This window comes from Macaca mulatta, chromosome 4 (genome assembly GCF_049350105.2).
Source record: "Macaca mulatta isolate MMU2019108-1 chromosome 4, T2T-MMU8v2.0, whole genome shotgun sequence".
Classification (NCBI taxonomy): Eukaryota; Metazoa; Chordata; class Mammalia; order Primates; family Cercopithecidae; genus Macaca; species Macaca mulatta.
The window spans coordinates 68,540,542-68,566,127 of record NC_133409.1 but is presented as its reverse complement, the minus strand read 5'-3'; the positions used below and the strand labels follow the sequence as shown (position 1 = coordinate 68,566,127).

General features: G+C 48.5%; 1 long non-coding RNA gene and 1 pseudogene across 4 annotated transcripts in view; one reads left to right on the top strand and one right to left on the bottom strand.

Annotated features, from left to right (window-relative positions):
- Positions 1-25,586, bottom strand: part of LOC144340298 (uncharacterized) — a 94,788-nt gene that overhangs the window by 10,993 nt on the left and 58,209 nt on the right. The window lies entirely within an intron of this gene.
- LOC144340775 (UL16-binding protein 1-like) lies at positions 18,326-25,065 on the top strand (annotated as a pseudogene). The gene is made up of 5 exons (XR_013417094.1): positions 18,326-18,404; positions 18,564-18,710; positions 22,068-22,331; positions 22,554-22,829; positions 23,482-25,065. The product of XR_013417094.1 is annotated as a UL16-binding protein 1-like (transcript).

The following is a 25,586-nucleotide window of genomic DNA, read 5'->3' as shown; positions in this document are numbered from 1 at the left end:
TGCATGTGTTTATGTTTGTTTCTATGAGCGTGTGTGCCAATGTGTGTGTGCCTGTGTGTGCGTGTCTGTGTGTGTGTGTGTGTGTGTGTGTGTGTGTGTGTGTGATAACATACATGTATGAATGGTGAATTGATTTCCTGGTTGATTTGCTGTGGAGGGAGACAGGGACTCCAAGGAAGTTTCTTCATCCACCTAGCCTATCATCCCGCCTGACATTCCCTCCTCCCTGTGGAAAGAATCTATCCCAGTAACTGAGGATTCATTACTGCAGACTTCTCACAGCTCCTCAAACTTCTGTGATATTTGCACTCCCAGGCCTCCTCCTCATGCTTGTCCCTCTGCCAGGTGCCCTGTCTTCTCCCATCTGGACATGCTGTATTCTTTCTATTCCTACAAGAACAGTCTGAAATGCCACCTCCTGAAAAGCCTCCATGCAACTCCCCAGGCAGAATGAATCACCCCCTCTTCTGCCCTCTGATAGCCCCAACCACTGCAAGGACATCACATCAGCAGCAGCAGCCACATGGGTGTTTGTTTCTGTCCCTAGATACTAAGTTCCTGGAAGACAGGAAACAGCCATCACCCACATGTAAACCCAGCACCTAGCACAGTGGCTGCCTTATGATAGGGTTTAAGACACATGGGAAGAATCCAATCATCAGACTACCCCAGGGCTGCTAGAACTCAGAAAGGGATCCCCATAATTTGGGGGATTGGACAAATGTCTTCATTTCTGTTCTATCCAGCACCAACCTCCATGGCTCCACTCATGCTTACTCCTTCCTCCAATTAAGATTGGCCAGTCAGGAGAGAGGTAGGGGCAGGAGCAGCTACACCTGGTCTCCTCCACCACCCATGGTGGGGTGCACCCTTGTTGGGACCTGATAAGCACAACAGCTTCGGGCCTAGGGGACCTGGAGCCTCCGCAGCCCCACAGAGACCAGGAGGAGCTGTTCAGCCACTTGCAGAGACAGCCAGAGAGTGCTTCAAGGACTGCATGGAGCTCTGGAGAAGCGAGGAGTTCAGGACCCTCTTTTGTGGGGCATGAGAAATTTAGGCAGGATGGTGTCTACAAAAGAGGCTGTCACTTTGGGTTATCAATGCTTTCACCTCCTTACCCCTTCCAGATCAGAGTGGGCGCTTTACTTGTTTTTATGGATTATTGTGTCAACCAAAATGAGAGTTCAGAATTACCCTAAATATTTGAAACTTCTTCAAGATTTGACAAATGCACAACATTTTCATGCCACTTCTATTTTTAAGAAGCTGTGGCTGAAGAAACATTTTATTGTATAGCATTGCCCACATTAATGATACAGAATTTTAAAAATCTACATTATGTCATACAACCATGACAAAAGTAAAACCTAAAAAGTAGCAACTTTTTGGACCGGGAGTGATGGCTCATTCCTGCAATCTCAGAAATTTGGGAGGCCAATGCTAGAGGATTGCTTGAGGCTAGGAGTTGGAGATCAGCCGTGGCAACACGGTGAGACCTGTCTCTACAGAAAATTTTAAAAATAGACCAAGTGTAGTAGCACAAGCCTGTAGTCCCAGCTCCTCAGGAGGCTATGGTGGGAGGATCACTTAAGCCAGGGAGTTTGAGGTTGCAGGGGATTGAGGTGGTGCCACTGCACTCCAGACTGTGTGACATAGTGAGAGCCTGTCTCAAAGAAAACAACAACAAAAACAACATAAGAAATGACAAAGAAAAATTAAACACAAACGAGCAAATTTGACAGAGGACTTGTGGGACCCAAATGACCAAATCATGCAATTTCTTACTTTTGATATAGTAAGGGGTCTGCTGAGTGTCAGCATTCCCAGAATGTTCCATCTCATGAAATATAATTTCCTCTGGTGAATCCATTCCTTAGTCCAGGTCCTCCGAGAAGCAAATGGGATTCACATGAGGGGATTTCACTGGTGGAAACCCTGGGAGAACCATTCAGCAGGACACAGTTCTGACACCAAGTGCAGGAGGGAGGGACAGAAGGTTGGGCAGGTGCATCCTACACTACAGTGAAAGGTGCTGGGACAACTGGATGGTACATGCAGAAGAATGAGGCGGGTCCCCTCCTTACAGCACACACAAAAACTAGCTCTAGATGAATGGCAGATGTCCACCTAAGACATGAAGCTATGAAAGTCTCAGAAGAAAATAGAGCAGTAAATTCTTGTGACCCCGGATTTGGCAAACGCTTAGGTACCGTATGCCAATAGCACAAATGGCAAAATAAAAGGTATTTTAATTTCATTTCCTGCAAATGTAAACTTTTGTGCTTCAAAAAGGACTCCATTTAGAAGGTTAGAAAAAAACTTATGGAATGAGGTAAATATTTGAAAATCATATATCTGGCAAGGGTATCCAGAGAACTCTTGCAAGTCAATATTCTAAAGTGAAATAACCCAATTTATATATATGCAAGAGAACTGGAATAGACATTTCTCCAAAGTGAGACAGGTATACTACAGGGTGGTCACAAAAGAATAGAAAACTTTAGGCAGCAGTTTCAGGTAACTAGCAAAAAGAATCTGTTCAAATATCTGCAGAGGCTGTGGGCTGGTAAGATGCTGAAAACCAGAATGTAGACCAAGCTGCCTAAGAATGAGTGGGCCCAGCATAGCCCTGGATTTGACCTAGGTTTCATCTAGGACCTCATTATATGCTGATTAACATACTAAACCCACACCAACCAGCTCCCTAGCAGCTCTGAGGATACTCATATTTGGTGTAAAAATGCGGGCACCACAGTTGTGAGAAACCCTCTCCTTTTTCAAAGAATTTTCATGAACATTCCACCCCTTGGTTGAAGAAACTCATAAAGGTGGCAACCCCAAACCCCCTTGCACCTGCCTCTCTCTTGAGTTCCCTCGCACTCCCTTTACTTGAGTGTGTACTTTTCCTTTTACAATAAATATCCATTCTTTCTCTATTTTCTACTGGTCCTTGAATTCATTTTCCCAAGCGGTGTCAAGACACCGACACCGGCTGGGGTCACGGTCTCACTGCGGTTTGCGGACTTCCCCTTCCCCACTGACATCAGAAGAATGCAGGCAGGGCGCGGTGGCTCACGCCTGTAATCTCAGGAGCTTGGGAGGCCGAAGCTGGCGGATCACCTGAGGTGGGGAGATGGAGACCAGTCTGATCAACATGGAGAAACCCCATCTGTACTAGAAAAACAAAAAACTAGCTGGGCGAGGTGGCGCATGCCTGTAATCCAAGCTACTTGAGAGGCTGAGGCAGGAGAATCGCTTGAACCCGGGACACAGAGATTGCGGTGAGCTGAGATCACCCCGTTGCACTCCAGCCTGGGCAATAGGAGGGAAGCTCAGTCTCAAAAAGAAGAAGGAGGAGAAGCAGAAGAAGGAGGAGAAGGAGAAGGAGACGCAGAAGGAGTAGGAGAAGGAAAAGAAGGAGAGAAGGAGAAGGAGAAGTAGGGCAGTGAGCCCAGGAAAAGGTGCTTAGTGTCCCCAGCCCTCAGGGAAATGCCAACCGCACCCACAAGGGGACGCCTCACCCCGCTGGAATGGCTGACCCCAAACACAGTGAGGGTGGAGGGGGTGGGGCCTGCATTCCTTACAGGGCAGAGAGCAGGAGACGGGGAGTCCATGAGTGTGGGGGATGTGTGCGTGTCACCCTCTCCCCATTTTCCTGGCGGAGGTTCCTCCCTTTTCTCTGGCCCTACTTCCTTCCTTCCTCTCCCTTTCTCCTGCCCTCCCTCCCATCCTTCTGTTCCACCCATCCCAAGGTTTTCTCCCCCTCACGACGTCCATGCTTGAGGCCCCCAGCCCAGCAGAAAAACCAGGAGCCCTGGACCGGGAGTGGCGAGGTCGGGGAGGCGACAACTGGAAGCCCCTGCCGGACCCTGGACACTTAGCACCGAGTGAGTCTCAGTCTCCCTCCTGCAGGAGCCCCAGGGCAAGGAGAATGGGGGATCCTTGCGGGGACCACACTGTTAGGGCCCCACGGATCCGAGTGGGACGGTGAGTCCCAACTTTCCGGATTCAAGCGATTCTCCTGCCTTAGCCTCCTGAGTAGCTGAGATCACAGGTGCCCGCCACCACACCCGGCTTATTTTTTTGTTTTTAGTAGAGACAAGGTTTCACCATGTTGGCCAGGCTGGTCTCGAACTCCTGAATTCAGGTGATCCACCCACCTCAGCCTCCTAAAGTGCTGGGATTACAGGCATGAGCCACCGCGCCCAGCCCATCCTATATTTAATATGCTGCTTCATCAGTGTGTTGAGTTTCAAATTTTAATTGACAAATTTTTCACTGCTGTAAGTGCTGCTTGGTTCTTTCTGTTTCAGATATAACTAGCCTTTTTGACAATGTCTTAATAGTTGCAGTGTGTTTTATTCTTTTATGTCTTTAATGATTTAAGGATACATATTTTGCTATTTTCTTTGTAGTTCTAATATCTGTAGTTCTTCAGGGCCGAACCTACTCTGTGGGATTGACTCAGTCACTTACTGTGATTTGACTCTTGATATATTCTGCAGGTTTCTGAGCTTTTTTGTGGCATGGCTTTTTTACTGCAGGAAGCCTCTGCTGCCTACGTGAGGTTGTGTTCTGCAGAGATATTATGTTGGATTCTGTTCAATGCCTGTGGATCTCCACAAGCCAGGGATCTTTTTTTTTTTTTTTTTTTTTTTTTTGAGACGGGGTCTTGCTCTGTCACCCAGGCTGGAGTGCAGTGGCCGGATCTCAGCTCACTGCAAGCTCCGCCTCCCGGATTCATGCCATTCTCCTGCCTCAGCCTCCCGAGTAGCTGGGACTACAGGTGCCCGCCACCTCGCCCGGCTAGTTTTTTGTATTTTTTAGGAGAGACGGGGTTTCACCGGGTTCGCCAGGATGGTCTCGATCTCCTGACCTTGTGATCCGCCCGTCTCGGCCTCCCAAAGTGCTGGGATTACAGGCTTGAGCCACCGTGCCCGGCCCAGGGATCATTTTTGTTCATTTTTTGGCTCGCACGTTCCCGGAGCAGTCAGGTAGAAAACATTCTAACCCTCAGGACAGCTGCAGTGACAAATCCTCAGGGCAGAGTGCTTTACTGGATTTTACATGTGCAGTGCTGCTCTTGCTGGGCATCATTGTTGCTGCTGTGGCTCTTTGTTAGTTTCTTGGGAGGAGGAGACACCTTAGCAAAAAAGCTTTCAAAACAAGATTTGAAATTATTTTGAGAAAAAAAATTTCCTGGTTTTCTTGCTCTGTTGTTGCTCTGTCATGTGGTGCCTGCCAGTTAGAGCTAAACAGTCACTTCTGTGGTTTCTAGGCAGAAAAATGCTCAAATCACAAGTCATTGTCTAGGCGTCCCAGGAGGTGACTCTGGTAGTGTGTATTTTCATTGCTCATTTGCACTCTTAAAGGTACAATTCTCCTGACTTTTTAACGTTTTCCTAGGGTGCCATCCTGTATGTTAAATTTAAAATTGATGATTTCTTCTCAAAGGTGGTGTTACCATAATTCACACAGTTTAGATATACTATTAAAAAGCATTTAAATCCATTCAATGTTGTTCATTTTCTGTTTGAGTCATAAAATATCTTGTTATGTCTGATTAATTCAACTGAGTTCAGTTTTTAAACAGCACTGCTGTTCTACAATGTGCTACTTGTTGTTAAAACCTAAAAGTCCTAAGTGTTTCCAATAACTGAAAGGGATTGGGTGTTTTACTAAGATATCTATCATAATTATCATAAATTTAAGACTGTGGGCTGATCTTATGAAATCTACAAAGTATAGAAATGATAGGAAGTAAAAATGAATTTAATAGAGTTCTGGCATTAATTTTGTCTAAAAGCCAATGTCCAGTGAAAACATTGTTGTTTTCCTCCCTCTGCAAACCTGAAGCAAGCACTGCTAGAAATGTGGTTTTCTACAGAATTGACAGGTTGGTAAGATGATTCATGACTGAAGTAATATCATTCAATTGTTTTATACTTATAGCCTGGGAATATGCTTTATAATATGGCCAAATGTCTGTATGTTTCAATATACTCCCAAAGATAAGAGACTTTTTGTGTGTGTGACACAGTCTTGCTCTGTCGTCAAGCTGGAGTGCAGTGGTGCAATCTCAGCTCACCACAACCTCTGCCTCCCAGGTTCAAGTGATTCTTCTGCGTCAGCCTCCCAAGTAGCTGGGACTACAGACGCGTGCCACTGCCCACAGCTAATTTTCGTATTTTTAGTAGAAATGGGGTTCCACCATGTTGGCCAGGATGATCTCAATCTCTTGACCTCATGATCCACCCGCTTCAGCCTCCCAAATGCTGGGATTACAGGCGTAAGCCAACGTGCCCGGCCAAGAGACTTTAAGCTCCTATGTTCACAGAGGGGTATTGTCTGTAAACTATATCTCAATAAGTAGAGTATTTATAAAAGGTGGAGGAGAGAAGACTAGCAGTAGCTGTGTAAGAGAAAAACAATAAGCTTATCTGATCTACAAGGTGCATCTATGAAATAGTAGGTTAAAATATAAACCATTCTCTACCTCCTTGAGACTGTGACTAACAGCCTAGAACAGTACAAATCCACTGGATGAAGACAGGAAAGAAGCTCAGGCTTCTGGCTCCCTCACCCAAATTACCCCAGAGAAACAATGGAAGGAAGAAGGAAACACTTGGCCAACAGACTACACAACAGCAACCCTGGTTGCAAGATAATGACAGAGTATTCTTTCTAAAATATGAAGGAAAAGAACTTGAGCCTAGAATTTTTTATCCAGTCAAATTCTCATTTAAATAAGAAGGTATCCTTTCTGTTGCAGCCATAACAAATTGCCACATACTTACCTGCCTAAATCAGTACATCTTTATTATTTCACAGTCCTCTAGGTTACAAGTCTGAGATGGCTTGATTGGTTTCTCTGCTCCCAGTTCCTCAAGGTCAAGGTCAAGGTCAAGGTCAAGGTGTCCACCCACTGGGCTCTGATTGGGAGGTTTTGGAAGCCTCTGCTTCCAAGTACATTCAGGTTACTGGCAGAATCCAGTCCTTGGATCTGCTGTACTGAGGTCTCAGCTTCCCTGCGGGCTGTCAGCTGTGACCCTTCCCTAACTCCTAGGGGCCCCTCTCCAGTCTTGCTCATGGCCCCCACAGCTCAGAGCCAGCAACAGTGCATGGAATCCTTCTCATGCTTAGAATCTCTCTGACATCGGACGCATCTTTCTTGGCTCCAGCCTGAGAAAATTCCCTGCTTTACTGAGCTCAAGTAATGACACTGGGCCCACTCAGAGAATCCAGGAAAATCTCTCTATTTTAAGGTCAACTGATTAGTAGCTTTAATTATGACTGTGCAGAGCCTAGACTAGCGGTGCCTAGACTCACAATACCTAGACTAGCGGTGCCTAGACTCACAGTACCTAGACTAGTGGTGCCTGGACTAGGAGCAGCTGGTTTCTCTAGGCCCCTCAGCCCTTATTCTCTCCATCCCCTTCTTCCTGGCCCCCTTTTCTTTCCCATTTCCATTCCCACTTTCTTTTTTTTTTTTTTTTTTTTTTTTTTGAGACGGAGTCTCGCTCTGTCACCCAGGCTGGAGTGCAGTGGCCGGATCTCAGCTCACTGCAAGCTCCACCTCCCAGGTTTACACCATTCTCCTGCCTCAGCCTCCCGAGTAGCTGGGACTACAGGCGCCCGCCACGTCGCCCGGCTAGTTTTTTGTATTTTTTAGTAGAGACGGGGTTTCACCGTGTTAGCCAGAATGGTCTCGATCTCCTGACCTCGTGATCCACCCGTCTCGGCCTCCCAAAGTGCTGGGATTACAGGCTTGAGCCACCGCGCCCGGCCTCCATTCCCACTTTCATACTCCTTCCTTCCTTGCTTAAAATACTGGATTTTCCTGCGGCTGGTACACTCCAGGCTCAATCAAACAGGCTAAGACAGCGGTTAGTTGTCCTGTCATCAGTGTTTTCTAGAACATATCGTTCTGAAAAAGGTACAGGAAACTTGAAGGGGCAGCTTCCGAATCCTGCCCATCATGGTGTATTAGAAATATTTGAAATTATAGAAAACCTGAAGGATATTTGCCTCCTGAAGATCCAAGTTGGAAATAGTTTAAAGGAAGGTACCTCAATAGCAAGAGAAACACAGGAGATGCCACAAGAGAACCGAGGAGGATGAGTGACCAAAGAATCTGTTCCAGATTACTGTTACCTCACAACAAGGGAAATGTGAAGTTAGGATCACAGAAACAAGGAAGTGTAGCTAAGAGTAACTGAGAATTACAGCTAGGAAAGATATCAGGAAAATGGGGCTGGAGGTGGCATGCAAAAGGAATAGGAAAATGTGCTGATACTTCTAAAATTAGGAATAAAATGAAACCATTAATACCAATAAATGTGACACATATTGGTATGAGTCATAGGTTAAGGGCAGCCACCCTGAGAAGAAAACTAGAATATATAACTTTTAACCAACCAAAGAAAACCTCAGTATACTAAATGGAACACAGGTATGGAGGGGGAAATACCAGCAATAAAAAACACAATAAATACACGTGGACCAGGCACAGTGGTTCATGCCTGTAATCCCTGCACTTTTGGAGGCCGAGGTGGGAGGATCGCTTGAGCTCAGGAGTTCAAGACCAGCCTGGGCAATATAGGCCGACCCCATCTCTACAAATATAGAAAATTAGCCCAGTGGGTGGTGCCTGCTTGTAGTTCTGGTTACTCAAAGGCTGAGGTATAGCAAGACGAGCCGCAGACAAAACTCCTCAGACACCACATTAAAGAAGGAAGAGGTTTTTTGTTCGGCTGGGAGCGTCGGCAGGCTGTGTCTTAAGAGCCAAGCTCCCCAAAAAAGAAATTCTTGGCCTTTTTAAAGGCTTACAACTTTAAGGGGTCCACGTAAAAGGATCGTGATAAATCGAGCAAGCGTGGGAAACGTGACTGGGGGCTACATGCATCAGCTAACAGAACAAAAAGTTTTACAATGCTTTTTCCATACTGTGTCTGGGATTTACAGTAACACAAGTAGTTTAGGTCAGAGGTTGATGTTATTATTATTACTTTTTTTAACTCCTAGGGCCGGGTGGTGGTGCCAGGGTTGTCTGCCTATTTATCTTACTTTGGTTTCTTTCTAGCTTTTTGCTTTCTGTCTCCTCCTGTCTTGTGAACTAGGCAATGTAGCGGGAGGAGGGCAATAGGAATAGCAGTGGTCTCCTTCCTTAACCCCCCTCTTTGAGAATTTTCACTAATTAGTGGGAGTTCTCACTTTTATTTTTACTGAGTCTCTTTGTGAGACACAGTGATAGTGTTTTATGTAACACACTTGTGCTGAAGTTTTCTGACGAGCCATGGTGGCTACAAAACCTTTTATCATTTGAAGGAGCAAGCGTAATACACAGGGGAGCAGCAAGCAAGTTTCTATTACCAGTAATACACTTACAATGAGGATTTTAAATTTTTTATAGCTGGAAACTATTTTCTAAATGAAGACCTAGGATCAAGCCTGTGTTAAACCTGTAAAGGCACATGTATCAACTTTGTCATGTCCTAAGCAGGTTAGTTTTTTACTGGGTCTTCAAAGCTTATTTCTAGCGAGTAACACAGTATTTTTTAATAACAGAAGTTTTTAAGAGCCAGATGCTTGAACTTGGGGCGTCTGTTTGGGGAAAGAGTTAGTTAAAGTTATCTGGAGGCATTAACTCGTTTGCTTCTCAAGGCCATTGGTGTCTTATATTAGCCTTTTTATAAACATAACATGAAGAAACATCCAGGCTGCAAGCAATGGTTTCAGCCAACTGAGCAAATAGGTTTTGTCTTTTCTTTTCTTTTTTCTTTTTTTTTTTTTTTTTTTTGCTAAAGGAGGAGGTTCTGGTAACTTCTGGTTTGTATGTTTCAAGAATGACTGAAAGACTCAGAATTGTTGCTGGGCTGGAGGATCTGGGTTTCCTAAGTAGCATGTGTACAGTGGGGACACCTTATATAGGCGTTTCTTCTAGCATGGTTATGCGGGGGTAACAAGAACAAAACAATGTATAGCATATTCATATCCAGCAAGGACAAAAGAGGTCCTTACCTGGGAAAAAGGTTGAATACAGTGACAGAACAATAGGAAAACAGTATTACAGGAAAACTATTAGTCCTAAGATTTTTAACTACATTTACTTGCTTGATGAGTCCTCAAGCTTTGGCCATGCGTAGACTAGTCAGCTGCCGGTGTGTGACTAGAGCAGGGCTTGTTGTCTCCTCAAGCTTCAGCCGTGTGTAGACTGGTCAGCCCCCAGAGTGACCAGAGCAGGGCTATCATCCTCAGCAGCAGCTTGGTCTCGTCTCAGGATCAGCCGAGTTGGATGATCTGTGTCCTGCTGGCTGGTCCACTTATCCTGAGCTGCCGGTATTAGCTGACTGAGGGGATCCAAGACACAACACCTGCAACTTTAACAGCAGTGGGAGTGGACAAGGTTACAGTAGAGGGCCCATCCTATATGGGTCCTATTAAAATTAGATTTTACTTTAAACAGAGTCACTAGATTTAAAGGGATGTCAAGCTTACAGGCATTTTTATTTATTTAATCATGAACACTTTGTGTGGCTATTTTTAAAGCTTGCATTTGCCTTTTTAAGGTTAATTCCTTTAGTTTCTGGAGGTCACCTTTAATTTGACTTATGATTTGGGGGTGGCAGACCGAACAAAATCTTATAGGGCAAATACCTAGTTTGTTTGGTGGCAGTGCACCTGACTCGGAGGAGGACCATAGGCAAAAATCTGATTTTATCTTAAATGAATTTCCTGGCAATATTTTTTCAGTAGCTGCTCGAGTGTCCAGTTCATGCGTTCCACCTTTTCTTGAACTTTGTGGCCGATAGGTTGTGTGTAACTTCTATTTTATTTTTAACAGTCTTGTTAAATCTTGCACTATTTCAGCTACAAATGCTGGCCTATTGTCTGACTTTAAAGTTAGAGGTAGTCTAAATCTGGGGGTAATGTCTTTTAACAGTACTTTAGTCACTTCTTGTACTTTTTCTGTCCTGGTGGGGAAAACTTTAACTTATCCTGAAAAGGTGCAAACAAGCACTAGTCTGTACCGATAGCCTCCAGCACGGGGCAGTTCTGTAAAATCTGTAAGCAGGTTTTCACAAGGTATGGCTCTTTTTCCTGTTTAAGTTTCTTAGAAGAGGGGCTCTTCTCCCCCTACTGCCTCCCTTTGTAACTCTACTTAGTGACTTAGCCTTCAGTGAGTAATTGGAATCCAGATACAGCAGAATCTTGCTGCTTTTAACTTCTAATGTGACCATGGATTCCTGAGAGCCTAGTCTGTCCTAGTTTTTACATTCTTCAGCTCCTGTCAGCCTGATCAGGTGAGTATTTGGTTCCTCCAAGGTGCCACAGACCTTGGCCAATGGCCTCTTTGTCTTGTGGCCTTGGCCATTTCCTTTATTGCCTTTTGAACATTTACCCTTCTAGTGTCCTTTCTTTTTGCATCTCGCACATTAATCTCTCTCTAGCCTTGTCTGTTTCTTGAATCCTTGCCTAACTTGACTTCTTTCACATTTACATCCACGTCCACGTCCTCTCACATTGTTAATCTCTCTTTTTTTATACTTACTGTTAGTCTTTCTTTTTCTTTTGCTCTTTCCTAGTTGTGTTCCTTGGTCACAGTTAACATACACCTTGGTGGCCACTTTTATAGACTAGATGGTATTCATGCCCGCAGCTTCTGCTTGATGTTACCCTGGGCTTGCTTTACAAATGAAGTATTCACTATATACTGATTTTCAGCAGCCTCAGGGTTAAACAGCGTGTAAAACCAGAATGCTTTATAGTCTCTTATAAAACTGACTTAGGCTCTTGTCAGCTCCTTGAAGCATTCCTGAAATCTCTTTTATATGACTTGCTTTTTTTCTACTAACTCTTAGCCTCTGCAGAAGTGCTTCTCAGTACCTCTGCAAACGCTAAGCTGAGTTGCATTCTCTGGGTCTTTTTTCCCCTTTTTCCTAGAGTTTAACAGGCTCTTCTCTTTATATAATTTTTCATTTACTTGGAGGGTTAAACAGGCATACCAAGAGTTAGTGTAAATGTTTACAGTCTTACCTTTACTGAATTCTAAGGCCCGAATTAAAGCATTGAGCTCAGCTTAACGGCAGTGTCCAGGGTTACCACCTCATATTCTGCACTTCTGTCTCCTTGTGGGTTGATGAAGCTGTTCCCGTCCATGTATAGCTCCTAGTCTACTGATGCCCAAGTCTGGTCCTGGAGGTCAGGTCTGCTAGAGGAAACTTGAGTCCAACACCTCTACACAGTCATGCTCGACAGGAGTTTAGCTGCTGGGAGCAAGGTGGCAGGTTCGGGGTGCTTCCAGTTTAGTAGATCAATGGTTGAAAAGGGCTGATAGATGAAAGTCTGTTGACCCACCCCCTGGATGTAGGCTTGGTCATTATAATAGACAGGTCCTCGCGTCTTCATGAGAGTCATTTACAATAGCTCAAGCAAGAGCAGATCTCAGATGACCCACTTGACTATCTTGACTTCCTTCCTTGGCCTCTTGAGGCTCAGATCCTCCCCTTCGAGGTGAGACCTGGGGCATGTTAGCTCCTGAATCTCGTTTCTGAGGGGGCTGTTGGCCTCAGTAAAGCGGAGCAGGCTGGGACATATGGAGAAAGAATTTCTCTTATCTCTGGCGGCTCCTGCAAAACTGGCTTCTCTTGCTGTTTCTGGGACTTCTTCTTTTTTTTTTTTTTTTTTTTAACTTGTCTGCTGGCGAAACTGCTCTTACTTTTACTTTTGGCTTTTTTGCAATAAGCTGTTAAACAGGGCTAAATTTATGCTGGTTTTGTCTATGTTATATTTAACTATGAGTCAATATAAAGGAATTTGATCTAGGTACACTGGCTGTCCTCCGACCCCTGTCATCACCTTAAATACATGGCTAATTGTTCTCTGTCTATAGTTCCTTCCATGGGCCATCCAACACCAAAAGAGGGCAGTTCTAATTCACACAGAGTTCTTAACCTCTAAGGGGTTAACTTAACTCTATAATCTCCTGCAAAACCTTTCTTAAGGTTCTGTAACATGCATTTTAATAGAGTAAGTTTCGATGATTTGATGACTTTCCTTTTTTCTTTTTGAAATTTTTTTAACACAGTTCCTAGCAGAGTGGGCTTACTTTGTGTCTGACCTATTTTTCTCTCGAGACAAAACAACATTCACACTATAAGAAGGACAGGGTAAAAGATCACTCACTCGTCTAATTCACACTAAATCAAAATCAAAACTAAAACCAAAGTGTTGTTAAAGGCACACCTGTTTGTCAAGCAATTTAAGCCAAGTCAAAATCAGGACCAAAACCAAAGTGTCAATAAAGGCATGCCTGTTTATCAAGCAATTCAAGTCAAGTCAAAATCAAAACTAAACCAAAGTATCAAGTAATTAATTCAAGTCAAGTCAAAAACAAAAACCAAAGTGCTGGTACAGGCACGCCGTGGGTGATCAGGCCACGCTTCCACTCAAATGGAGTGGGCAAGTTCCAAAGACCAGTCTTACCAAGTTTCAGATGTCCGGACTTAAAGTGCCAGTTCCTTCCCGGTGTTCAGCCACTGCCTTGATCCTCCACAGGGCCTGCTGTGCACTGCTCTGACCGGGGCAATTGCCTACCCAGGAGCCCTCTCTGGATCCGCATCGCATCGCTCAAGCTGGCCAGAGTCCCCTGCAGGGATGCTTTATAGGGCAGGCATAAGCTACCTGAGGGGCTGCTTCGACTGTCAACCATTGACTGTCCATTAATCACCTCGCTTCCCAGTCAGGGAACCAAGAAATGTAGCAGGACGAGCCACAGACAAAACTCCTCAGACACCGGATTAAAGAAGGAAGAGGTTTTTTTATTCGGCCGGGAGCACCCACAGACTCGCGTCTTAAGAGCCCAGCTCCCCCAGAAGAAGTTCTTGGCCTTTTTAAAGGCTTACAACTTTAAGTGGTCCATGGGAAAGGGTCGTGATAAATCAAGCAAGCATGGGAAACGTGACTGGGGGCTACATGCATCAGCTAACAGAACAAAAAGTTTTACAATGCTTTTTTCATACAGTGTCTGGAATTTACAGATAACACAAGTAGTTTAGGTCAGGGATTGATGTTATTATTATTACTTTTTTTAACTCCTAGGGCTGGGTGGTGGTGCCAGGGTTGTCTGGCTATTTATCTTACTTTTATTTCTTTCTAGCTTTTTGCTTTCTGTCTCCTCCTGTCTTGTGAACTAGGCAAGGTAGGGGGAGGACAGCAATAGGAGTAGTAGTGGTCTCCTTCCTTAGAGGCCGTAAGATGGCCTGAGCTCAGGAGTTAGAGGCTGCAGTTAGCTATGACCACGCCGCTGCACTCCAGCCTGGACAACAGAGGAAAACCCCATATCTTAAAACAAACAAACAAAAAAGATGGCGTAGCTAAATCCTAAACAGTAATTATCACAATAAAGGTGAATTACTAAACTTATCACATAAATCACTGAAACTCCCAGGTTGGATTTTAAAATATCGAATAATGTACACTATTTTCAAAAGGCAATTAACTGTTAAATGTAAAGATTAAAAATAAAAGGTGTTGTATCTGCCAAGAAAGGCTACTTTGCTTTTTTTGTATTTGTTTCTTTTAGCAACTACAATATGCTTTATTGGCCTTGGAAAGGGCTCAGGGTTTGGCTTTAAATCAGGCTGCACGCTTTTCATCAGTCTCACATCTCTCTCCCCATGCCAGGCTGGCTCCAGCCTGCAATGCTGCATTACATTCCAGGGAGACATTCAGGAGCTTCCAGAAGTCTCTCCTCCTCCTGACCTCCCTGCAGTCCAAGAGTCCCCATGACCCCTGCTTAGGGTCCAGCCCTGGAACTCACCCACCTGACCCACCCTGGACCATCCTGGCACCAGGAACAGAAGCTGGATGCAGACACCCAACTCTGTGCCAGCACCTGTGCCACCGGGGACCTGTAGCCCAGGGTGTGACACACCCAGAGGAAACAGAGGGCCCCCACATGAGTCACCCTGGCTTTCAAGGCTGTCACAGCTCCAGTGGCCTTGCCCCACCCACTTGCAACTCCAGGCTATGGGGCTGGAAATACTTGGATCTTGGCTCCCTCTCAGACCCTAACCCTTCTTTTCTCCTCCACTTTCCTTCTGGCCCCCTTATCTTTTCCCATTTCCATTCCTGCTTTCAGACTCATTCCTTCTTTGCTTAAATGCAAGATTTTCGGCCAGGCATAGTGGCTCACAACTTTAATCCCAACACTTTGGGAGGCCAAGGCTGATGGATCATGAGGTTAGGAGTTTGAGACCAGCCTGGCCAACATAGTGAAACCCCGTCTCTACTCAAAATAAAAATAAAAAACGTTAGCCAGTCGTGGTGGTAGGTGTTTGTAATCCTAGCTACTGAGAAGGCTGAGACAGAGGAATCACTTGAACCCAGGAGGCGGAGGTTGCAGTGAGCCAAGATTGCACCACTGCATACCAGCCCGGGCAACAGTACAAGATTCATCAAAAAAATTAATAAAAATAAAAATAAAAAAATTTTTAAAAGGCAAGATTTTCCTCGCTATGGTGCACTCTAGGCTCAATCAAATCATTTGAAAACAGCTGTTTGCTGTCCATCATTACACTACGTTTTCTAGAAGTTTCTATCCTGATGAAGCACCCCAGACTGGTTGAAAACCAAAGTTACTCTTCATTGGAAAATGTTTGTGGACACCCAGGTGGACATACAAATTTCCAAGTTGTGGCCGGAACCAGTGGCTCACTCCTATAATCCCAGCACTCTGAGAGGCCGAGGCAGGTGGATCACCTGAGGCCAGGAGATCGAGACCAGCCTGGCCAACATGGTAAGACCCTGTCTCTACTAAAATTGCAAAAATTAGTTGGGCACGGTGGCAGGCGCCTCTAATCCCAGCTACGCGGGAGGCGGAGGCAGGAGAATCGCTTGAACCCAGGAGCCGGAGGTTGCACTGAGCTGAGATCGTCCAACTGAACTCCAGGTTGAGCAACAGAGCAAGATTTTGTCTCAAAAAGAAAAGAAAAGAAAAGAAAAGAAAAGAAAGAAAGAAAGAAAGAAAGAAAGAAAGAAAGAAAGAAAGAAAGAAAGAAAGAAAGAAAGAAAGAAAGAGAAAGAAAGAAAAAGAAGAAAAAAGAAACACCAACTAAAACAGGAAAAATGGGCAAAAAAATTTATCAACCTCAATGCAGCCACCTTCAGGCCCCTGGGGATTATTACGACCTCCGTTCCAGCTCCCCTCTGCACCTGTGCTATTCCTCTGAGCCCCAATCACTTCCACAACTCTCTCATTCATTCTCTGGTTCACTCAGCCTCCAACCACCCTTAAATCATGTCAGGCTCACCAGGTGATGGAGAGAAAAATCATCCTCTGTGGGTCTGAAAAACACGCCTGAGTCCTGATGGTGGGTCTTGCTTTCATTTCCTCTCCCTCACAGCACCCCCAGGGCCATGAAGAGGCCACGGCCTGGGCTCAGAGCTCAGGCTCTCCTCAGGGTGGGCCTGGCATTTGCTGACTTCAAGGAGGGCAGCAGGGCTCACAACTAAAATAGGAAACCTGCCCTGGGTGCTTAGCATGTGCAAGGACAGGGTTCCTTGTAGAATCTGCTCATTTCATCTGTGTTCATAGCATTTGTCATTTTCCACATACCGACATCCACGCCCAGAAAGCTGAAGAACCTTGCACAGGAATATTCAGCCACAGTATCTGCTGACTTCCATGTCTGAATGCATGATCGCTAGATCCCTGCCATTACAGTCACTTTTGGGCCACTTCCATCCCCATTCTGGGCTGGTCTGAGTCTGGTGGCCAAATGCGGGCATCAGGGGTGAGGCAGGAGAGCCCAGGTGTGCACAGAGGCCCCTTTAAAAACCCTCCTGTTCTGCAGGGCAAGCTGCAGCCGCAGGAAGAGGACCCAGCATAAAAGAGCCCAGCGGGGAACTCAGCGGGGGCGATGTTTGCAGCGGGGCGATGTTTGCTGCGGGGAACTCAGCGGGGGCGATGTTAGCAGCGGGCCGATGTTCGCAGCGAGGCCGATGTTTGCAGCGGGGGCGATGTTCGCAGCGGGGAACTCAGCGGGGGCGATGTTTGCAGCGGGGAACTCAGTGGGGGCGATGTTCGGGCAGATGGAAACCTGCTGCAGTCCACAACCCCCGAGGTTTGGCCCCAGCCCCCGATTAGGCTCTCACCTGGCTGTCCTGCTCGAGGATCTCCTGCCAGCCTCCTTCTGCCTTCCTCCTGTTTCCCCAGTCACTGACCCAGGTCACCCAGCCTCAGGGGTGGTGCTGCCAGGGTCTTCCCAGTGGCCTCCTCCCAGGACTAACCCGGGTTGCTTGTCCTCAGCCCTATGCATGGGAGGCTCTTTTCACGCACAGATGCCCAGACCCACCAAGCTATGCCCCTCCCAAGTCTGAGAACAGCTCACCCCCCTGTGTCTGTTGTCGGGTAGACCACTCTCCACGTGGCCCCTCCTGGACAGTGGCTCTAGTGCATCAGGCCAGAACCTTCTAGGCTCCTGTGTCCCTGCTCAGTCACAGAGGTGGCTGCCCTCCCATGACCGCGTCCTGAAAGCAGAGACAGGCCCTGGGCTTGGTCCAGGCCTCCTCCTCTTTTCCACAGCTTCAGGACCCTAGGGATTGCTGGTCACCAGGTGCAGGTTCTCCCCACATGAAGACTCATTCAATGGGGAACGGGCTGAGTGGCTGGGGGCAGAGTGGGCTCAGGAGCTCTGCTCACTCCTCACCCCAGGCTAAGCCCTCCCTTGCAGCCAGGGGCCACTGGGCTCCTCGCCTTCCTCTGGTTTCTGTCCATAGATCTAGATGGTTCCATGGTGACTGAGATGAGGATGCACTCGGGATGCCCCTTTGAGGATGGCTGCAGAGACCATCCAGGGACTGAGCAGAGGTGCGGATGCAGCCATGGATTTCGGTGTGGTTGGACACAGATGGGTGTGCAGCAAAGTGAGCTCCACCCATGCGTAGACCCCACCCTCGGCTTCTGCTGTCCATGGAAACACAATTAATCACATGATGATTGATCACGGTAGGCCACTAGGCCTTTCTTTTCTTTTTTTCCCAAAAGTCATAAAGAGATATAGAATATACTCAAAGACCTCCTTATGCTTTTAGTGGAGAGGCAAAGAAGGTCTGCTGCGAACTGGGGAAGCGGCTGCGCCCCGGACGGGGGGAGGGAACTCCGCGACGCAGGCAGAGGGAGGGCGGGTGTCGCTGGCACAGGCGGTGACTGGGCACACGGCCGCCACGCAATATTCCTGTTAAGTTTCTTCACCTTCCTGTGCATAAGTGTTTACACTAGGGTAATGATAAATGCTGTGCTGAAAAATTAAATGAGGCGGTCATGGAAGGAACCGTGTCCTGCCCCGCGCAGGGCACTGGGATGCCGCCACCAAGCCGCGGGGGCGGGGTGGAGGGGGAGGGTTCGCCCGCCTGGGCCGCTGTCAGGTGACGACCCCGGGGCGGGGCGGGGCGGGGTGGAGCACCCCCAAGCCAGGGCAGTAGTCGGATCACGCCCCTTGGATCGCAGCCTGGGGCGGGGCGGAGCAGTTCAATTCACTAGCCTGAGTGGGAGGCACTAGGCGATTCCTCCGTCCATATCCACCTGGACCCCAGCTCCGGTCCCCAGCGCCCCAGGTCCCCAGTGGCAGCGGTCGCCTGCCCCGCCTTCCTTCCGTGCTTCCCGCTTCTGCTACTGCTGTCCGGCTAGTCAGGGTCAGGGCAGGACGGTGAGTTCCAGGATGGAGCCTAGTCCGGGGCTGGGGCCAAACCTCGGGGGCTGTGGACTGCAGGGGGTTTCCATCTCCCCAAACATCGCCCCCGCTGAGTTCCCCGCTGCGGCTCCTTTACGCTGGGTCCGCGTCCTGCGGCTGCAGCTTGCACTGCAGACCAGGAGGGTTTTTAAAGAGGGCGAAAAAGGAACCACAGGAGGGTGGAGGGGCCAAAGGGCCGCAGAATACAAGGTGGAGCGGGAATCCCTGGTGCAGCTCCGCAACCCCACTCGCCCTGGGGAAGGAGAAACCAGAGCTCCCGAAACCCTAGCTGGGATCAGGACAGGGGTGAAGGGGAACTCCACAGGAACGCGTTCACAGACTCCCCCACAAGTCGCAGGCCTGCTCTGCTCTCATCCGGTCTCCACCACAAAAACCCTCCAGCATCCCCAGGGCTCCGCCCTGAAACTTCTACTGCGCTTTGCTGCAGGCACTCACCTCCACCCAAGAAGCTCACCAGACACTTCCCACCATTCACCACTTCTTCACCATTCACTTCCACTACCCAGGTCGCATCCTTTCACTCCCCATCTCAGCCCAGCCCCGTCACCACTCAGGCCTCCCTCACCTCCCCATCCATGAAGGGGTCCTTAGCACCTCCCCCAGCAACTAGCACCTTCTCGCCTTTTGCCTGAGGACACACCCCAGCAAACACACCCCACACTTTCCACAGAACTTAGTGCAGGGGGGATGGGAAGAACCATTTCCCCCAGGATGACCCTGGGAGCCCCCGTGAGTAGAGGCGCCCACTACTGCCCTTGGGTCCCAGACCCGCCTGTTCTTCCTACTGGGGAGCCAGAGTGATATGGAATAGTCACTACGCAGACAGGAGTCAGCAAACCCTTTCTAGAAAGGAAAGGCTGAAGGCACTTTGGTCCTTGCTGGCCATGGGTTCTCTGTGTGTTAAGTCCTGTCCCTTTGTAGAGCAACAGCAGGCAACGGCAACCTGCAGATAAAAGGGAGAACACATCTGAACACCATCCTAGGTTGCTGACCCCAGATGAGGGCACATGCTGTGTCCTGGCAATTGGTTCCCCATCCCCTAGGGTGTCATCTCCAAGTGCTGTAAATTAAAGAGTCACAGGTGTCTCCGACCCTGCCTGTGGCTTCTGGGTGGTGTGGGTGTGATGGATGTGAGTGGAGGTTCTATGGTTCGGGGCCAATGCCCCCCTCCTTTGCTGCTGGGTGGCATCATCGGTCCCTCAGGGCGATCAGGGACCCTCCCTGAAGCCTCAGGTGTGAGCCGAGGGTGAGGGGTACACCCATGTGGTGTCCTGGGGATCGGGGCCAACTGCTTGTGCAGCTTCTTGGTTCTCTGTGGCCCTGCTCCGGCCCATCCCAGGAGACCCACCTGTGTCTTCTCACTGCCGTGCCTATCTTCCTAATGACGTAAAGGGTGAGGAGCACACCCTGTGATGGGCAGCCCTGAGGCTGTGTGGTCACTGCCCTCCCATAGCTGGAGGCCCATCTCCACCAGGGCCCTGGACCACACCTGGAGCCTCTTTTAAGTGAGGGGATTTCACTGCTGTGAGTGGCACAGCTTTGCTTCTGAGCACTAGGGGACCCTGTTGTGATTCTGCAGTTAGCAATTAACATGAAATCCACATAGCACCTTTTCCAACCACACATGCCTCTGGGATCTTAGGGACTCCAGGGTCAAATAACCATATAAGTAGGTCCAGTCCCTCATCACAGAGTGTGTATGGTTGCATCCCAGCTACAAGAGCAGAGTTGAATAGTGACAGGGAAGGTCATATGACCAGCACAACCTATAATAGTTACTACATTAACTACAAACACTATCCATTCCCAGTACGAATCCAGGAAATGTGAAATTACCATCGAATGGGTCTATGAACCCAGCATATCCCCCTAAGCTGGACCTGACACAGGTGTCCATCCTTTATTTTGCCCCAAATGCACCTCATGAGTATCAGGGGAGCAAGTTAACACTTCACATCTCTAGAAGGAGGACACACAGTGTCCACCAGGAGTATCTGGGTATTTGCCATTTCATGGTGTACACTTACCAGAGTGAATGCCCATCTGGCTCTGTGGGGGGAGTCTGAAGGAGTCACTGCAGTTGCTGTGGGATTGAAGGGGCCCACCAGGGCCTCTGGGCTCTCCTTTTAGTAATGGACTCTGGGTCTGAGGTGTGGCTCAGTACTCAAAGCTGGGCAAAGGAGCCCGATTATTTCCTGGGGTGACTCATTTCAGCATCCAGGTCATCCATCCTTGTGTTTTGTCTTTATTTGTTGTAATTATTTAAATCTAGCAGTATTCGGGTTGAGTTTCCATCTCTTTTGGATCCTTGACCCCTTTGTTCTATGAGCCATGGGCACACCTTCTTATGGCTGAGGTCCCCAGCTGCCATTGTGACTTCTCTAATTATTTCCATCATTGCACCCTCCTTCCTCCTGACAGTTGACGGCCTCCACTTGAGATCTGTTATTTCAGGATTTTCCACCCCCATTGCTACCGGGAGCCCATTTCAGGAACAGCATTTCCTACCCCTGACCCCGGCCTTCAGCAACAGGCATCCCTGAGCTTCTTGACAGTCTTCTGCCTTCTGCTGGGGCCTTCTTTATATGCTGGGTAAACAGGAGTCCTCCAGGCTTCCCATGAGCACAAAGAGTGGACATTGTTCTGGATTTTCATACTGCAGTCACTCTGGCATGGGTGCTTCTCTGAGCCTTTTTGTTCTTTCTTCTACACCCTGACTTAGAAGTTCTGGATTTTCCACTTCTTGCCCTGTGAACCATCCCTTTCCAAGGTTCCAGGAATGTATCCTCAAAGCAGATGGGTGTCATTGCCGGGGCTTTGCAAACATATTAAATCATGTGACCCATGACATTAATCACTTGTTTATCTAAACTGAATTCTGCCCTCACCCCTCCCCCCGCCCCCGCCGCCCCCACTGTGCTGGAGCATGCAAGGGCAGCTCCCACACCCTCTCCCATCTCCTGCAGTCCACATGGGCTGCTGCTGAGGGTCCTCCTTATCCAGGCCTTTTCCTGCCACAACAGGCCTGGCACCTCTCCAACAAGATCATGTGCTGACTGATGTTGGCACAGGGCAGGTGGGACATGTCTGGAGGGGACATGTGGTTTCATGGCTGCAGGAACCTTCTCCTCCATATACTCAAGCAAGGGAGACGCTCTAGTCTTTAACTAGTTGACATGACAGCCCTGGCTGGGGCACATCTTGCTCTACCAGCCCAGCCCCTCAGAGGCCTTCACTTGCAGTCACCATAAGGGGGAGGAGGCGTCTCAGGTTCCCTCCACACCAATCCTCTCCTGTGTTTTGCTTCCACAGACACACACTGTCTTTGCTATGATTTCAACATCACCGCTAAGTTCAGACCTGAACCACGATGGTGTGAAGTTCAAGGCCTGGTGGATGAAAGGCCTTTTCTTCACTATGACTGTGTTAACCACAAGGCCAAAGCCTTTGCTTCTCTGGGGAAGAAAGTCAATGTCACAAAAACCTGGGAAAAACAAACTGAAACACTAGGAGACGTGGTGGATTTCCTCAAAGGGCAACTGCCTGACATTCAAGTGGAGAATTTAGTGCCCATTGGTAAGTTTCAGATAGTCCAGGACAGCAGGGAGCAGACACAGTAGTAACTTAGAGGCATTTATTGGTTTCATGTAACAAATAAATCAGAAGTTTGTGTCACACAAGAGGCTGAGAAGCATGGGCAGGATGCAGCAGAAAGAGCAAGTCCAGGAGCCAGGAAAGGAAGCAGGGTGGGGCTAAGGACTTGTCAAGATCAGAGCTGATCTCTTTCCAATGGGGCAGAGCCCCTCATTCTGCAGGCCCGGATGTCTTGTGAGCACGAAGCCCATGGACACGGCAGAGGATCTTGGCAGTTCCTCTTCAATGGACAGACTTTCCTCCTCTTTGACTCAAACAACAGAAAGTGGGCAGTGCTTCATCCTGGAGCCAAGAAGATGAAAGATAAGTGGGAGAAGAACACGGAGGTGACCATGTTCTTCCACAAGATTTCAGTGGGGGATTGTAAGATGTGGCTTGAAGAATTTTTGATGTACTGGGAAAAAATGCCGGATCCAACAAGTAAGTGAGAGGCGAAAAAAGGAAGCTTTCTTGAGTTCAGATCTTAGCCTGGTGTGTGAGTGTGTGTGAGTGCATGTGTGTGTGAGTGTTTGAGTGAGTGTGAACATGACCCCCTCATGGGGGACTCCTTTTGGGGGTGCTGGCGTGCCTGTGCCCTCTCATCCTCCTCTCCCTTCTTCCTCCTGACTACTCTTCCTCCCTGCACCTGCCTGTGCTCCACCCACTGTGCGTTTCTCACCAGCCTCAAATCTGTGGGTGTCATAGTGTTTCTAGACCTTTTTCCTCAGTGTTCCTTCCTCCTAGAATCACTTTTCCTTTCCTCTACCTTCATTTGTTTCTGTACATCCATCGAAACTACCTCAAAGGCCAGCCCCAAGACCCTCCCCTCCCTGGCCCTGGGGCATGACCTCCTCTTCCGCCAGAGCAGGAGGGGGGGCTGTACTATCACCTTGCTTCCCTCAGCAGCTGTGTGAGCTCCCCGAGGACAGGGACACCCTCTCTCTTCCTACCCCAGAAACTGTCACAGCGGCTTCCCCACAGCAGAGGGGGACAAAAGCTCTTCCAGGATGAGCTGGGGGGGCAGGAGCTGAAGAGGCATCCCCTAAGATTTGGGGCCTGGACAAGAGTTGTCACTCCTGTGTTTCCATTTCAGAACCACACTCTCGGGCCCCAGGCACAACCCAACCCAAAACCATGGCCACCACCCTCAGTCCCTGGAGCCTCCTCCTCATCATCCTCTGTTTTATCCTCCCTGGCATCTGAGGAGAGTCCTTCAGAGTGACAGGTACTGTGGGCAATATTGGGAGGGGAGCAAGGAGCAGGTGGATGAGGTGGAAGGATGCAGAAAGAGAATACCCAGCGTCCCACATCTCCCCATGGCAGGAACCTTCTCATCCTGACATGAGACAGATGAATGAGACCTAGTGTCACCTATTGGCAATGACCTGGGTAGCTCAGCCCTGAGTTCTGATGGATTCTCACTGTCAGAACCAGAGAGAAAGGGAGGGGCCCATACCAAGGCTCAAGCCCTGTTGAGCTTGAGAGGGTTTAGCCAATTCAGGTCTGTTTCAGAGCAGGTTCCTATTCAGGAAGGGTAGTGGGGTGTGGCCTGCAGGCAGTAGGAACTCAGGCATGGGCAGTCCGCGCAGTAGGAGAGGAGCAGCATGGCTGTTTCACCTAGGATGTCAAGGGAAAGGGTGTCCCTGGAGAAGGCTAAGAGGAGAGTGATCTGGGAGAATCCTCAGACAAGGGGGCTGTGAGGACCTTAGCCCACCCAGTTCCTAAGGCTGCATCCCCAGAGAAAACAGCTTGGGTCCCAGCACTTAAGGTGGAAGGTGAAGAGTAGAGCATGTCCAGGGTGAGGTTTGGGAAAAGGCCAGGCCCCTTGGACCCATAGGATTCCTGGTTTGGCCCTAGGGTGATGCCCCTGCCATTCTGCCTCCTTCACACTCCAGATCCTGAGCCAGCTGATGGCCCTGCCTGGAGCAGAGTGGACTCAGACAGGGAGGCTGAGCTGCTGCTAGAGGTCCATGGTTGCCACTGAGCTTGGCTGGGAATGAATGGGGCGGGGCAGGGACAGTCCTATTCAGAGCTATGGGTGCAGCTCCCAGGGTGAGGAGAGGCTGAGAGCAAAGGGGAAAGAAGGAGGTTTGCCTGCAAGCCCACCCAAGGCCAGGGAACATGGATCCAGAGACCTCTCTTTGGACAGGGCTCCCCCAGGTCCTCTAGACCCTTCTATGAGAGGGAGGAGCAGTCCCTGAGTGAAGGTGCAGACCCCTCATTACCAGTCTCAGTTCTGAGCCCCCATGCGCTGTAGCAGGGCCTGGGCTGGCTCTGTGGTGTGGTGAAGGAGGGTGGAGGTTGGGACAGGCTGCACAGCCAGGGGTAGCATTGGAGGGAAAAACATAAACATGTTCCTTATTTGGGGAAGAGGCTCCGAAATGGGGAGGGCCTGGGAGGGATCACACAGGAGAACAGACCCAGGTTTTTCTCAGCCACTTAAACCAACGCTTCATCTTTTCTGAAGGTGGAAGATGATATCAAGAAGCCTCTGTTAGCCTGTTCTGGTTCCCGCTCTCCCTTCAGGGAGGTCGCCTGTCTACTCACCACTGTGCCTTTCAGGAAAGCAGGAGTGCAAGCCTTAGCAAGCCCACAGGCCCCCAGCACATGATGAGGACATTGTAGACTCAACATCTCATGCCATTCATTACCTTTACTGATGATCCTAGCTACCATTTTTCTTTTTTTTTTTTTTTTTTTTTTTTTTTTTTTTTTTTTTTTTTTTTGAGACGGAGTCTCGCTGTGTCTCCCAGGCTGGCGTGCAGTGGCCTGATCTCGGCTCACTGCAAGCTCCGCCTCCCGGGTTCACGCCATTCTCCCGCCTCAGCCTCCGAGTAGCTGGGACTACAGGCGCCCGCCACCACGCCCGGCTAATTTTTTGTATTTTTAGTAGAGACGGGGTTTCACCGTGTTAGCCAGGATGGTCTTGATCTCCTGACCTCGTGATCCACCCGTCTCGGCCTCCCAAAGTGCTGGGATTACAGGCTTGAGCCACCGCGCCCGGCCGCTACCATTTTTCTTAACATCTTCTGCCACTTTCTCTCAGTGCTAACGGATGGAATTCCTGCACAAGTTTTAACTGAACAAGAAATCCCAGCAAAACGCATTTTCTTTCTACTTCTTTGATTGTGGAAAAGCAGACACTTCTCTGAAGCATGACCTTATTCTTCCAAACAGTATCGCTAGTAAAATAGCACG